Genomic DNA, 15653 nt, shown 5'->3' with positions numbered 1-15653 from the left:
GGACAAGGGCTAAGGGCTAAAAATATTCCGGAGCTAATACATAGTGATATATATGGTCAATTTAAGGAAATGGCTAGAGATGGTTTTCATTATTTTATTACATTTACTGATGATAAATCAAGGTTTGGGTATTTGTATTTGATGAAATACAAACATGAATCCTTTGAAAAGTTCAAAGAATTTAAATCTGAAGTAGAAAATCAAATAGGAAAGAGTATTAAAGCTCTTCGATCAGATCATGGAGGTGAATATTTGAGTACTGAATTTGATAAATACTTGAGAGATCACGGCATTGTTTCCTAGCTGACTCCTCCAGGAACGTCACAGCTGAATGGTGTATCTGAAAGGAGAAATTATACCCTATTAGATATGGTACGTAGTATGATGAGCTATACTGATATGCCAATCTCCTTTTGGGGATTTGCATTAGAATCAGCTTTGTATATTCTAAATAGGATTCCATCAAAATCAGTTTCTTCCACACCTTATGAGATATGGCATGGAAGAAAACCAAGTCTTAAGCATGTTAAGATTTGAGGTTGTCCAGCTTATATCAAAAAGCTGAACACTGATAAATTAGAAACTAGATCAGAAAAGGGTCGATTTGTTGGATATCCAAAAGATAGTTTTGGATATTATTTTTATTTGCCTACATCTCAAAGGGTTGTGGGGAGTAGAGATGCTACATTTCTTGAACAATAGTTTGTTCAAGAAGGAGGCAAAGGTAGGCAAATAGAGTTGGAATTGGAGAATTCTGACTAACCAACAGATGAGATGGATATAGTTCCATCTAGTCAACCTACACCCATTGATGAAACATCTACAATTGTTCCTCATAGAACAACCAGGTTATCTCACCCACCAGTGGGATATGGTTTCCTTTATGAAGAAGAACAAGAGTTGTCTACTCATGAAGAAGTAGATCATGGAGATGATCCACTTACCTATGAAGAAGCTATATCAGATATAGACTCTTCAAAATGGATTGATGCTATGAAATCCAAAATTGATTCCATGTGTAAGAATCAAGTTTGGGATCTTGTTGACCCACCAGAAGATATTGTACCTATAAGGAACAAATGAGTTTTCAAGAAGAAAATTGGTTTTGATGGAAAGGTAGAGACCTAGAAGGCAAGGCTAGTAGCGAAGGGGTTTTGCTAAAGGCAAGGAATCGACTATGAGGAGACTTTTTCACCTGTTGCCATGCTTAAATCAATTAGGATTCTATTAGCAATAGCTGCATACTATGATTATGAGATTTGGCAGATGGATGTCAAAATAGCTTTTCTCAATGGATACATTGAAGAAAACATTTTCGTAGAACAACCTAGGGGTTTTGAATCCCAAGATGGTTCTAAGGTATGCAAGCTAAGGCGATCCATTTATGAGTTAAAACAAGCTTCGAGGAGTTGGAACATCCGTTTTGATGAAGCCATTAAATCATTTGGTTTTTATCAAAAATGTGCCTGAGCCATGTGTATATGAGAAGGTTAGTGACAGTGCTATCACTTTCCTTGTCTTATATGTGGATGACATACTATTGATGGGTAATGACACAGGTATGTTGACAACTGTAAAGGTATGGTTATCAAATACATTCTCTATGAAAGACTTAGGGGAGGCAACCTATATTCTTGGGATTCACATCTGTAGAGATAGAGCGAAAAGAATAATTGGTTTATCCCAAAGTCTATACTTGGAAAAGGTGTTAAAGAGGTTTAACATGCTTGATTCCAAGAGAGGATTATTACCAGTGAGACATGGTATCCACCTTTCTAAAGAGATGTCTCCAAAGACACTTGAAGAAAGAGAAAAAATAGCCAGGATTCTATATGCTTCGGCTATTGAAAGTTTAATGTATTCAATGTTGTGTACTAGGCCGAATATTGCATACACTGTTAGTTTGACTAGCAGGTATCAATCCAATCCAGGTTTGGAACACTGGATAGCTGTCAACAATATCCTTAAGTACTTGAGAAGAACTAAGGATTTATTCTTTATCTATGGAGGTGGAGACTTGTAATTGGATGGTTATACTGATTCTGATTTCCAATCAGATATCGATGATAGAAAGTCTACCTCAGGATATGTGTTCATTTGTAATGGACGTATAGTCAGTTGGAAGAGTTCCAAACAGAATATGACTGTAGATTCCACTACCGAGGCTGAGTATATTGCTGCATCAGATGCTGCAAAGGAAGCTGTTTGGATAAAGAAGTTCATAATAGAACTTGCAGTAGTTCCTTCCATTGAGTCAGTAGTTCCACTACACTGTGACAACAATGGAGCAGTCATACAGGCTAAGGAACCCCAGTCTCACCAAAAATCCAAATACATAGAAAGGCGCTACCACATTATCAGAGAAATAGTTGGACGAGGTTATGTACCATGCAGAAAATAGCATCAGCTGAAAATCCAGCTGATCCATTCACCAAGGCTATGTCACAGACTCAGCTAGACCGACATCTTGAGAAGATGGCTCTAAGATATTCTAATGAACGGCTCTAGTGCTAGTGGGAGATTGTTGGTAGTATGCCCTAGACCATATCATTTAGTATGTATCTTGTACATGTTTTCATTAATAAAAGGCATTTCCACTTTTCCATTTACATAATATATTTATGTGTAATAGAAAAGGTCAATTGATATTTTGTTAGAAATTCTATTCTTAAGTTGTTAAGAATATGAGTGACAGTATTTCTAACACAAAGTTTCATAAATAGGTTCGCAATTGGGGATACTTCACAATAAGGACATGACTTATCCAGAAAGATTATATTCATATTTGTTCCAAAGTTATTTATATAAGATATAAATAAGATGAAATAGTGAGTCTCATGCCATATGACAAACATGATAGGCACTTATAAATGATAAGTAGGTCGAACCAGTGACACTTATGACAAGCACATGGAGTTTACTCTTGTCAATGTATTGTCATAAATCATATTAGTGCATATAATCTTTAGACCTGAGATAGCAAAGTTATCTTGTATATAGGTGGTTTGAGTTTGATACTGCTTTCATACTTGTACTATGTATGGGTATATGGGCATGTGTTGGCTCCTACTAGTTATATATGGAAGTAGGTGTTGATCAAGATGGAATCTATTCCTCTAAGTAAATAGGGATAAAATCCTATGTTCATTTAATTATTCTTGATGTTTCAAGTTCCTGGCTAGGACAGATAGATTTAATCAAAAAAGAGTTTCTGATGAGAAAATCTTTTTAATCAAGAATTGGAATTAAAAGAGAACATAATATTCATAGCAAATGAGGTTTGACATAAACCATAACTTCAGCTTGAATTGGGATTTTGTAACAGAGAGATTCTAGTGCATAGTAATATATCATTATAGGTTCATTTAAGATAAACTTTATTACTAATTGGGTGGCCATGGCATGCTATGCTAGGTGTTAACCATGGTATATGAGGTGCATAAAATGGTTTAGAGAAATCATTTATGGTAAGAAAGAGTTCTGATGATATTAAGAGTTGATATCATATCTCATTGCCAATTAGTGATGAGCCTAGTACATCACACACATACACAAGTAATCACCAAATTAAATATGATTTAATTAATTAATTAAAGAGTTTAATTGATTAATTAAATATGTTTGGTTTGCAATTAGATTGTGAAGTCCTTAGCATGACTTGAAACCAAATCTAGGTTATTGGATGTATAGTATAAGTTAAATTTATATTTAAAGTGTTTAAATAAGAATTTAATTAATGAGAAATTAATTAAGAAAGATTAATTAATTGATTTATATTTGATATAAATTAATTAGAATAAGAGAAATAATTATTTTGGGTTGAGAACTCAAAAATAAGACACAGGGACATTTTGGTCATTTCATAGGGTGATATGTGGCACCATAAGATGGTGACACATGGCATTATACATAAGCTTGCCAAATGTCATTTAATCATATAAGATGTTTGAAATTAAGATTAAATATAGGTTTGACACTTGGCACAATGTGATTGGGTCAATTAAACTTAGAGCCAATCAGAAGGTGACATGTGGCAAAGGTTTTAAGTGGTGACCTAGCAATATAAGTGTTATTATGAAAAAAAAGAGACTTCCCCTTCTCTTCATCTTCTTCTCTCATCTATTCCAAGAGATTAGCAAACAATCTCTTGAATTAAAAATACTAGAAATTGTTTCTAGTGTCCTGTTTACATCTTTAATATTTTAAAAGGCAAAACTTGATTTTCTAATTAATAGAAAAAGCTTTAGAAGCTGTTCAAGGGCTGCCATAGGTGTTCTTGGTGTGGACAAGCTAGAGGGGTAACATATGGTGTCCTGAAGACGCATCAGAAAGGCACAAATACACTGCAGTGCATCAAGAGGTTAGTGTATTTATTTTTTTTATCTAATCTAGGGTTCTAAAATTAATCTGATTAATTTTAAAATCTTAAATGGCAAATACAGATCCAAAAACATATTAAAAATGTTTTAATATGTTGTTTCCCATTGAAATCAAATAGATAGAAATAAATCTTGCATGATGCATGTGACCCTAGGTGAAAATTTTTGAATTCAATGGTATAAACTTGTATTTTTCACGCTTTCACTCCTACATTATAAAAATGTAAAAGACCTAGAAATTCATAAAATTTTATATTTCCTTATAAGAATACTAGTAGAATAATTATTTCAGTTATTTGTTTATTTTTATTTCAATATATGCACCACTAAGCATTATGCTTAGCGCGTTGGTTCTTACCACGCGTAGGTACAGGAGAGCCACAGCAGCAGCAGCAGTAGAGCCTAGACAGGACTTGAGCAGATCTGCTACAGTGTAGATTGTCACCTCACCAGTTCATTTTGGTAGGGCTCATGTATAGTTAGATTTTGTATTTTGGTTATTGTATGTAATAAATCAGATTGAGATATGTAACTAAATTTTGGATTGTATATAAAATTGTACATTATTGTAAGTAATGTTATATGAATAAAATGCAAGCTTATTTTATTTGAAAAATTTATGAGTAATGGTATGATATGGTACATGAATAATTAACATGAGAAATGATGTGATGGAATGGGATAAAAAAAAATTTTCTACACGTAATATAATATAATTGAAGTAATATTGTGCATGATAAGACATAATAAGATGCTCCGGCACAAAATGTAGCACACTTTGCTCGGCTACACTATAAATCGGGTAAGGGGTGTTACATTTATTGGTATCAGAGCAAAGGTTTAGGCGTTCCTAGGCATAGGTAGACAGAAAGATATAGTGTGCATAACATGCATGAGCCCTTATTTAGGAGTCGAGGTGACACTAATGCATATCTGTTCTTTATTTGTTTTATAGGATTGATGGAGTCCGATCCTTCAGAAGAAGGGTCTTACATACTAGTGCAGGAGGAGGAGATTAGTAGCCACATGCCTGTCCGTAGCCAGGGGCGAGACAGGAGAGAGGAGTCATCCCGGGGTACAGCGGGTAGAACGCAGCAGGCATTTTTGGAGCAAATAACTCAGATGCTCTGCCAGTTTACCGGAGCCACCCCACAGCCTACACAACGGTCCCCACTAGAGAAGTTAAGAAGGTATGGGGCCGTTGACTTTATGGGTAAGAAGGAAGATGACCCATTTACTACTGAGCATTGGCTAAAGCAGACTGAGAGAGTGCTGAGGCAGTTACATTGCACACCAGAGCAGCAGCTAGAGTGCGCTCTGTCATTACTACAGGAGAAAGCCTACTAGTGGTGGGATACAATATCTGGAACGGTACAGCCGATGGAGCTTAGTTGGGATTTCTTTTTGACTGAGTTCAGAAAGAAGTATATTAGTCATATATACTTAGAGGCCCGAAGGAGAGAGTTTCTGACCTTGAGGCAGAGACAGTTAACGGTCTCTAAGTATGAGAGAGAGTTTGTGCGGCTGGGTAGATATGCACGGGAGGTAATGCCTACAGAGGCAGAGAGGTGCCGTAGGTTTGAGGATGGACTGAATGATAATATCAGAATTATAGTGACGTCACATGGGTATACAGATTTCTCTCGGCTAATGGCTGCATCACTTAATGTAGAGAGAGTACGGAATGAGGAGCAGTCTAGGAGAGATAGACAACGAAAGAGGAGTTCTGGACAAGGTTAGTCTAGTACACTAGTTTTTGAGGGTAAGAGGCCCAAGGTTTCCTAGGGCCAGGGCTAGAGACAGGGGTTTCAGTTTACTCAGAGAGGAGGATAGTCCAGAGCATCAGTGGGGAGTTTATAACATCCTCACTTTAGCTAGTATGTACAGTCTACTGTTCTAGTGATCAATGTCGGTTCGAACAGCTAGAATATTTGAAATTATAAATAGACTAGAGTGAGGAGTTATAAAGAAACTAAATAATGCTCATAAAAATCAAGAAAAAATTTTAGAAACCAAATACACTAAGGTTAAACGAGCCGAAACACCAGGGATGTGTAACCCGAAGGGAAAGTGACGGTGAAGGCTGTTAGCAACCCTAGACCAGGGAGAAAAATTATAAAATAATTATTGAGACTTTAGAGAAGGGTCATTGAGATTCTTATGGCATTAGAATGCCAAGGACATACTTAGAAAAATTTTTCTATCGGTGCACACAATTTTGGCTCGTTAAGTTAAACGGAGGGCATTTTGGTTATTTTGTCTTTAGAGATGATTTTTGGCTAACTTTTCTAGTTAAATAAATAATTTATATAACCTAAAATATGAATAAATGTTGTTAAAAATTTAATTGAAATTAAATAGACAAGAAATAGAGAGAAAATAAAAAAAATGAAATTATGACATCATAATGATGTCATTAAAATTCTCCCAACCAATCCAATGTTGACACATGGCACAAACTTATTTAAAAGAGACTAAATGGGCTGGAAAATGAAAAAAAAAAATCAGAACCTTCTCTCCCATCTTCTTCTTGCCGTCACCCTCCCACCATTACCAACCTTGAGCAAGCTTTTCAAAGCTTTATTTCACTAGCTTTTACCCAACTAAACCCTATATTCCCAACACAAAAAAGTGTTCTTACACTTGGAGAGTCTTTTGGGAGCAAAAAGAAAGGAAAAAGAGGAACCCTAGCAAGTGGGAACTCTCACTCCATTAGAGGTTTGTGACCTAACCTTGAATTTCACTTTAAATTCATGTTTAAGGACTAAGAATGAGTGCAAATCACAAAGAAATTTATTGAATATCATTTGTATGCCAACCCATAATTTTGTCAGCCTTAGTTGAGGTGAGATTGTGATGATTTTAATGCAGTTAAAATGGTAGTATGGCTGCCCACAATATGTATTTCTTAAGTGGATTGATGAAATGCAATGATAATGCATGGTTTGTAATGTTTGAGTTAGGGTTTGGGGTGGAAAATGAGACTTTGATCATGTGATGATGAAAGTAGGTTTTAATGGTCAATTAGTGACCATTTGGTTTTGTTTGAATAAAAAATGAAGTGAATTGTGTAGTGGGATTTGAGTTTGGTGTGGCTGCGCTTGGTGACCTACAGGACTGGGCATCAGTCCAACAGGTTTGGGCAGCAATAACTGGAATTGTAGAGGTTTAATTGGTGCAAAACAAATTAGACATGAAACTAGACACATAATGGCACAACTTTGGTGAAGAAACCATACCCATAAAACCAAAACAAGTTGACCAAAATATTGCCTTAATCCAGGTGACCTACATTCTGCTTGGGCAAAATGACCAAATGAATAATATTTAGTCATTTGGCCATAACTTAGTGTAGAAACGTCCAATCGACCTGAAATTTTACCAAAAACAAGCTGAGATATAGACCAACAACTTTCATGAAGAAACCTAACCCAAATTATGACCATAACATATTTAAAAAATGACCTGAATTCATTATTCCTAATACTATATATTTGGTCAGTCTAGAAATTCTGGAAAAATTTCAATCCAGCCAGTTGTGCTTTTTGGGCCATAACTTGAGCTATAAAACTCCAAATGGAGTGATTCAAAAAAGGAAATGCAACTAGACAAAATAAGGAACAAATTTCATGTTGATCATTTTGCCAAATACCCACTGCAAAAATGACTAATGGAACAGTAAACCCAAAGCTTAAAAAATTAAAAATTTTATCCAATTAACATTAAGCTTAGAAATGGTATTGGCAACCAATACCAACAATTTTAAAATGCAAAATGTGGTATGTTGATGATACTTAAACCAATATACCTATTGTCAATGCAAAAGTCAACATTTTAGTTGACTAATGAAATGAATAATAGCCATAAAATTTCAATTTCAATGAATTACATAAATTAAAAGTGTTAAATGCCCTAATAGGCCTAATGTGATTGGTTTGGATAGGTTGGCATGCCAATAGGTTTTTGTTAGCAGTACTGCATATAGCTTTATGCCATTCTATGTTTCATGGCTTCCCATGCCATTCTGTGACATAATAGTCTTTGGTTATGTTATTTGAGTTGTTACACTCAGATTTTTACCTTGATGATTATTACAGCTTATTAGCTGTTCTGTTGCACACCGGGAGACACAATGTGACCGATGGTGTGATGGTCTAAGGTACTTAGTACCCAGTGCCAGTTTACCCGTTTATCCAGTCCAGTCAACTAGTATGGGTTACTCGGGTAATGATAATAAACCTTGCCAAATTTAAAATTGAATAATACAGCAAATAATATCAGAAATTAAGACTACCCAAAAATGTAAACATACATTCTGCATACTTATTTTTATTTTATTTTATTTTATTTTATATTGCCACCACTAAGTAGAATTGCTTAGCGCGTCACTTTTGCCATGCGCAGGTGCTGGAGACATAGCTGGGGAGCCCAGCAGACATCAGACCGGGTGAGCCTTCAAATCTACATCCGGAGTCCAGAGTCACCTCACATCTGCAGTGCACATGGTAGGACATTAGGACTTTGGGATAGCATTTTGTATTTTGTATTAGTTTTGGATTGTAACTATAAACTCTTGAAATTATTTGATAATGTAAATATATAAAATTTCATGTTATTGAAATTTTCTATATATTATGTTGAAAAATGAAATGTTGAGAAATATTTATGAATGTGCTTCAAGTGATGAAATGAATAGAAAAATTCTGAAAATAGTGTTGTAATTTTGAGATTGAGTTGAGATGTGTGTATAATGGAGTTTTGGATTTGAAAAATTTTATTGGAAGTGTCTTTTAAACAGATTTAGAAGAACTGTTTTTCCAATTTACAGCTGGCACTCTGCCGAATTTTCTATAAAAATTACGAAAAAATTCAGATTTATCAAAAATTGTAAATAAATGAATTAAAAGGGATAAATGGTAATGGAAATATGAATTGGTGCTCTGGCACACTGAGTGGCATATCTTGCTCGGCTACACTATAGACGGGTAAGGGGTGTCACAAAGTTCTCCTAGCACAGTGGTAGGGGGATCTGCCTCCATACCATTATGCACCTACTGTGAGAGGAGGCACCGAGGAGAGTGCCAATTGTTGACTGGGGGATGTTTCCAATGCGGAGCTGCAGATCATTTTCTACGAGATTCTCCCCATGGGAGTGTTTCCACTGCCCCACCACCGATTGAGAGATCTGCCCCTGCAATTCAGAGGGGTAGACGACCTGCGAGACCAGAGGTGACGGGTACCTCATAGATACCAGCTTCTGAGATGATTGAGCGACCCGAGGCTCGAGTAGCACCTCGTGTGTATGCTATGAAGGCACAGGAGGAGCCAGAGTTGGCAGACGCTGTTAGAGGTATATTTCTCATTATTAAATTTTAGTATATGTAATAATAGACCCTATGTACGAGATAAAAGTAGATAGGTACAGAACTAGTTGAGAATAAGATCGTAAAGCCAGAACTAGTAAAACAGACTAAGGAGAAGTAGTTCCTAAACTATTTACACTGAGTAAATTTTGGAGGATGAAATTTTTATTGGAGGGGAGAATTGTAACGCCCTCACTTTGGGTAGTCCGTGCATCCTACTGTTCCGACGACTAATTTTCTATTTGAATAGTCCAAATGGCTGGAACTACACTCAAACTAGAGTGAAAAAACATAAATTGATTGAATATAGACTAACTAAAATTTAAGAAAAGTAAAAAAAATGAAGTGCAACTCGGTTAAACCAGCCAGGGTCACAGCAATTAGTGACCATACGGGGAAGTATCGATAAAAACAGTTACTGACCCCAGACACGTGAAGAATCCCAAGAGATAATTTTCAGGACTTAATTTAAGGGTTACTGAGGTATAAATCACAATAAAAATATTAAAGAAAATCTAGAAAAATTTATTTATCGGTACAGACAAAAATAATCCGATAAGTCCAATGAGGGGCATTTTGGTCATTTTCAACCCTAGAGTTGAATTTTGACCTAATTGTCATTTAAAATAAGAGAGATTAAAATATATAAAATGAATTAAAAACATGAAATTTGAGTATGAAAATAAGAAAAGAAAAGAAAAGAAAAGAAAAGGGATAAAAATAATTACTTTATATTTATGATGTCATATGACATCATTAAAAAAAAAAACTAGTGACCAATAAGAATTAAACAAACACACAAGAAAGGATAAGACTACATTTATATAAGTGGAAAATGAATTAAAATTAAAATTAAAAAAAAAAAACTATCATCTTCTTCTTTAAAACATGGTGGCCGAACCATTCCCTAAAGCAAGCTCCATAGTTTCTTTTTTTTTTTGAAGCTCTATTTCTCTTAATTTCCTCTGTAAATCTTCATACTCCCTTCACAAAAACTTCATTTCTAGTCTTGGGAAAGCTATTGGTAGTAACAAATGTAACACCCCAAAGTTCGGTAGTGCGTTCTGCTGCTCCGGTGACCAGTGTTGTCCAGACAGCTAGGATGCCTAGAACCGTACCTCAATATGAGTGAGGAGACATAAAATAATGAAATACAAGAAAAGAAAATACAAGAAAAATAAAGGAAAAATAATAGAAAAGAAATGTGATCAAGTTAAGCGAGCCGGGAAACCTAGCGATGGGTGACCGCACCGGGAAGTCACGGCGTGGACCGTTGATCTGCCCTGATCATGGGAACCCTGGAAAACATTTTTAGGACTTAAATAGAACCTTATCGAAGAATAAATATCATTAGAAAGATCAAAGAAAAATTAAATAATTAGTACAAAGAAAAGTGAGAAATCGAAAAACAGACAAAATACGGTGTTACCGAAAAATCGGGAAAGCCACCCGAACAGGAAATTGTAAAATTGCATGGAGTGCCAGTATCGATTATATCTTATAGAGATCCTTTGTTCACTTCTAGATTCTGGGGTAGTCTTCAGAGAGCCCTAGGAACTAGATTGAACTTCAGCACAGCATTCCACCCACAGACAGATGGCCAACCTGAAAGAGTTATTCAGATATTGGAGGATATGCTACGGGCTTGTGTGATTGAATTTGAAGGTAGTTGGGATACACACTTGCCTTTGATTGAGTTTGCTTATAACAACAGCTACCAATCAAGCATTGGGATGCCTCCATATGAAGCTTTGTATGGCAGAAAGTGCAGAACTCCCCTATGTTGGGATGAAATTGGTGAAAGAAAGATGATTGGGCCAGAAATTGTTCAGCAGACATAGGAAAAGATCAAATTGATCAGAGATAGACTCAAGGCTGCGTCAGACCGTCAGAAGTCCTATGTTGATCTGAAGAGAAGAGATATTGAGTATGCAATGGGTGATAAGGTAGTCCTCAAAGTTTCTCCTTGGAAGAGGATTATGAGATTTGGCAGAAAGGGGAAACTGAGTCCTCGTTTCATCGGACCATATGAAGTTCTGGAAAGAGTGGGTCCTCTGGCATATCGGTTAGCATTACCTCTAGAATTAGTAAGGATACACAGTGTCTTCTATGTGTCCATGTTAAGGAGGTACAGATCAGACCCATCTCATGTACTATCAGTTGAAGAGATTGAAGTAAATCCAGACCTCTCATATGAGGAAGAACCCATAAAAATTCTGGCTTATGAGGTGAAGCAGCTGAGGAACAAACAGATACCCCTGGTTAAAGTGCTGTGGAACCATCATTCAGGCCAGGAAGCAACTTGGGAACGTGAAGAGGATATGAGGAGACAGCACCCACAGCTGTTCAGAGACTAATGCCAGGTAAAATTTCGAGACGAAATTTAATTAAGGGGGGGAGAATTGTAACACCCCAAAGTTCGGTAGTGCGTTCTGCTGCTCCGGTGACCAGTGTTGTCCGGACAGCTAGGATGCCTAGAACCGTACCTCAATATGAGTGAGGAGACATAAAATAATGAAATACAAGAAAAGAAAATACAAGAAAAATAAAGGAAAAATAATAGCAAAGAAATGTGATCAAGTTAAGCGAGCCGGGAAACCTAGCGATGGGTGACCGCACCGGGAAGTCACGGCGTGGACCGTTGACTGGCCCTGGACTGCGGGGAACCCTGGAAAACATTTTTAGGACTTAAATAGAACCTTATCGAAGAATAAATATCATTAGAAAGATCAAAGAAAAATTAAATAATTAGTACAAAGAAAAGTGAGAAATCGAAAAACAGACAAAATACTTGTTCAGAAAAATCGTTAAAGCCACCCGAACAGGGGCATTATGGTCATTTGACATCCCGAAGTGTCTTTTGACCTAAATGTCCATTAAAAATAATTAGTATTACACTTAGAAAATGAAATGAAAAATTAATTTGGTGGTACCTAAAATAAATAGTGAAAATCATGGGTTAAATGTGGATTATGGGAAAGTTAACTTAATATATGATTTAATTCTTCTTAGTGGACCACTATAGGATTAATTTAATATTGAAATGTGGCTGATATGGTCCACTCACCATCTGAAATTCCATTTTCCTCATATTCTCTCAAGAATGCCGAATTGAAGAACACAAAACCTCCATGGCCATTTTGGGCAAAGCTTGATCCATCCTCCATTTTCAACTCCATTCTCTTAGTGTCCTTCATTAAACTTTGTCTACACATCACAAGGAAGATATTGATACCAATTTTGAGAAGTTTGGTGAAGGTTTAGCAAGTTACAAATAAAGGTAAGTTTGTATTTTTGAGAAATCCTTTGTTAAAGTTTATGTTCATGTTATGGGTGTTAGTTTGGTGAAGGAAAATTTTGAGTTTGGAGGGTTATTGTTGTTGTCATTTTGGACAGCCATGGTCACGTTTTTGATGAGGAAATTGTGCATATAATTGTTGAGAAATAATGTTGTTCATGGTGATTTAGTAACCTAATGATTTAATGCATGTATATATGGTGAATTATGCACTTTGATGGGTATTAGCATATGGTACGGCAATGTGATGTTGATGAGTGATTTGTGGCAGCTTGTGGACACTTGAGAAATGGTGTATATTGAAGGAAGTGTGGGCAGCATATTGACCTAGAAGGATGGATGTTATGTATGTAAATTAATGTTGTAAAGTGTATGTAAAGTTTGTAATGTTTAGGTGTGTTTGTAATGGTACTTAGGAATTGTGATTGTGAATGATAATTGGTGTGTTGATGGTGATTGGAATCTGCCCAAAATAATGCTAATGTAATGTAGGAAATGTTGTTGGTAATGTGCCAAAACAGTTTGATAGGGTATGGAAGTGAACCTTGCAAAGGTAAGTGTGTGTTTGAAGTTTGGGTGTGTAATGCATAGTGAGGGCAGTGTATATTTTGGCCTATAACCTTGAATGTGTAACCTCAATTGGTATGAGACCAATTTGAGGTGAAACTAGGCACAAAATGTGCCAACTTTCATTGAGAAACCATGCCAAAATTCTGCTTGCAAGGTGACCTAAAAATTTGACCAATTCGGATTAGGTGCAATTAGGACCTGAAAAATGACCAATTGGGCAGCAGTGAGTGTTTAGGCCATAACTCACTCAAACCAGGTCCAATTGACCTGAAATTTTGACCAAGAATAGTTAAGACCCATACCTACAAGTCTTATGAAGACACCAAAGCCCAGAAATGACCATAAGCAAGTCAAACAACTTGCACAAGTTCGGGTCCAAAAACTGGCCGAACCAGAATTGACCAATTTGACCAAAAATTGACCTAAAATGGTACCATTTGACCAGCAAGAGTGTAATGACCATAACTCGGTCTACTTAACTCGGATTGACCTGAAATTTTGCACCGCGGTCCATAAGACCTAAATCTACAAGTTTGTAGTTTCGACCGAGACCCGAAAACCGAGGGAACTAGATCGTCCGGTTAGGTCAAACCAGTGTCCCGGAATCCAGAAATTTGCATTAAAATGCACTAAGCAAGAAAATGACTTTGGTAAAACATACCAAACCTAAAACCTTATCGAATGTGACATTTTAACGACACTAAAACCTAATTTACCTAAAACGCAACGAGGGTCGGTATATTAGGTGATTAAGTGAATAATTGAGTTCAGTGAATTAATTACCAAACAGTATCGATAGAGATAATTTAATTTTGTACTGAAACACTTCAAATTGTGTTTCTCAGTTACCAAAGACTCAGGAAAAGGGAAGGAAACACTGAGTCCAGATCAGGGAGACAGTCATCAGAGGTTTGTGCACAACTAGTTTTTAACTGATTTTGTTTGAATATTTCATATGATTAAATGACATACTTTTCTTATGTATTATGTTTAACAAGCATTGGATTTAATTCAATGATTATAGGAAATTGTTATAGTATGTATGAATTTAGCTTTGTGAAATGGTATTTCCGCAAGTATTAAGCATTGTTATGGATTGAATAAATTATGTTTTGGAAAATTGTGATAGAACATGTTTTGAGTTGTGATGGTAATTTTCATGGAAAAATGCAAATTTATGATTTGAATTGTGATGAGCATAAAAATTATTGGATATTGGAATTGACTTTGAATCAAATTATATTGTGATTTATGCTCACTAAAAGGATTGTGATATTGTTTTATATCTCACTATAGATGCTTGACTAGGTTATTACCCGTCTCTCTCATTTGTTGAGAAGACAATGGAGTTAGTTGTGTTTTGATTACCATGGTACGTGCACAGGCTTAGATTTTCCTCTGATTTGAGGTTAGATCTAAGTTTATTTTATCGTTATGGCCCTTGCGGAAGATTCATTATTGTGATGGTACTGTGCACGATGATTCGACCTCCCCGACCATAGGGAGTTAGAATCTGATTCGACCTCCCCGACCATAGGGAGTTAGAATCACATCGAATATGGCCCTTTCGGATTAGTCTTGCATATTAGTGAGATAAAGATTGATTTTTGAGATACAGAATGGCTTTTGAATGATAAGAAATTGTGATTTCAATTATGGGTTATGTATAATTGATTTTGTTGAATTACTTAAATGGTTAGTCATGATTTGATAAATTGAATTTTGGGATCAAAGTCATTTATACAAATGATTTACATTATTGGCAACGAATATTTTGAGTTTTGAAATTTGATGAGTATTCAGATTCCCAATTTATTTACTGTAAATTTTGTCAATGTATATTGTACTATGTTTTAAATTATAGTTGTGCACCACTGAGTTCACCACTCAGCGATAGCTTTGCATGCTGTCGCAGGTAAGAAGAGCATAGAGCAGTAAGTAAATTTCCTTGAAGATATATTCAGATCAGCTCCAGGTATATCATAGGTATACCCATGTACATAGGTTTTGATGTATGCATGTAATAATATGTATGTAAATTAT

This window comes from Hevea brasiliensis, chromosome 11 (assembly GCF_030052815.1).
Source record: "Hevea brasiliensis isolate MT/VB/25A 57/8 chromosome 11, ASM3005281v1, whole genome shotgun sequence".
Taxonomy (NCBI): domain Eukaryota; kingdom Viridiplantae; phylum Streptophyta; class Magnoliopsida; order Malpighiales; family Euphorbiaceae; genus Hevea; species Hevea brasiliensis.
This window is presented reverse-complemented; position numbering follows the sequence as displayed.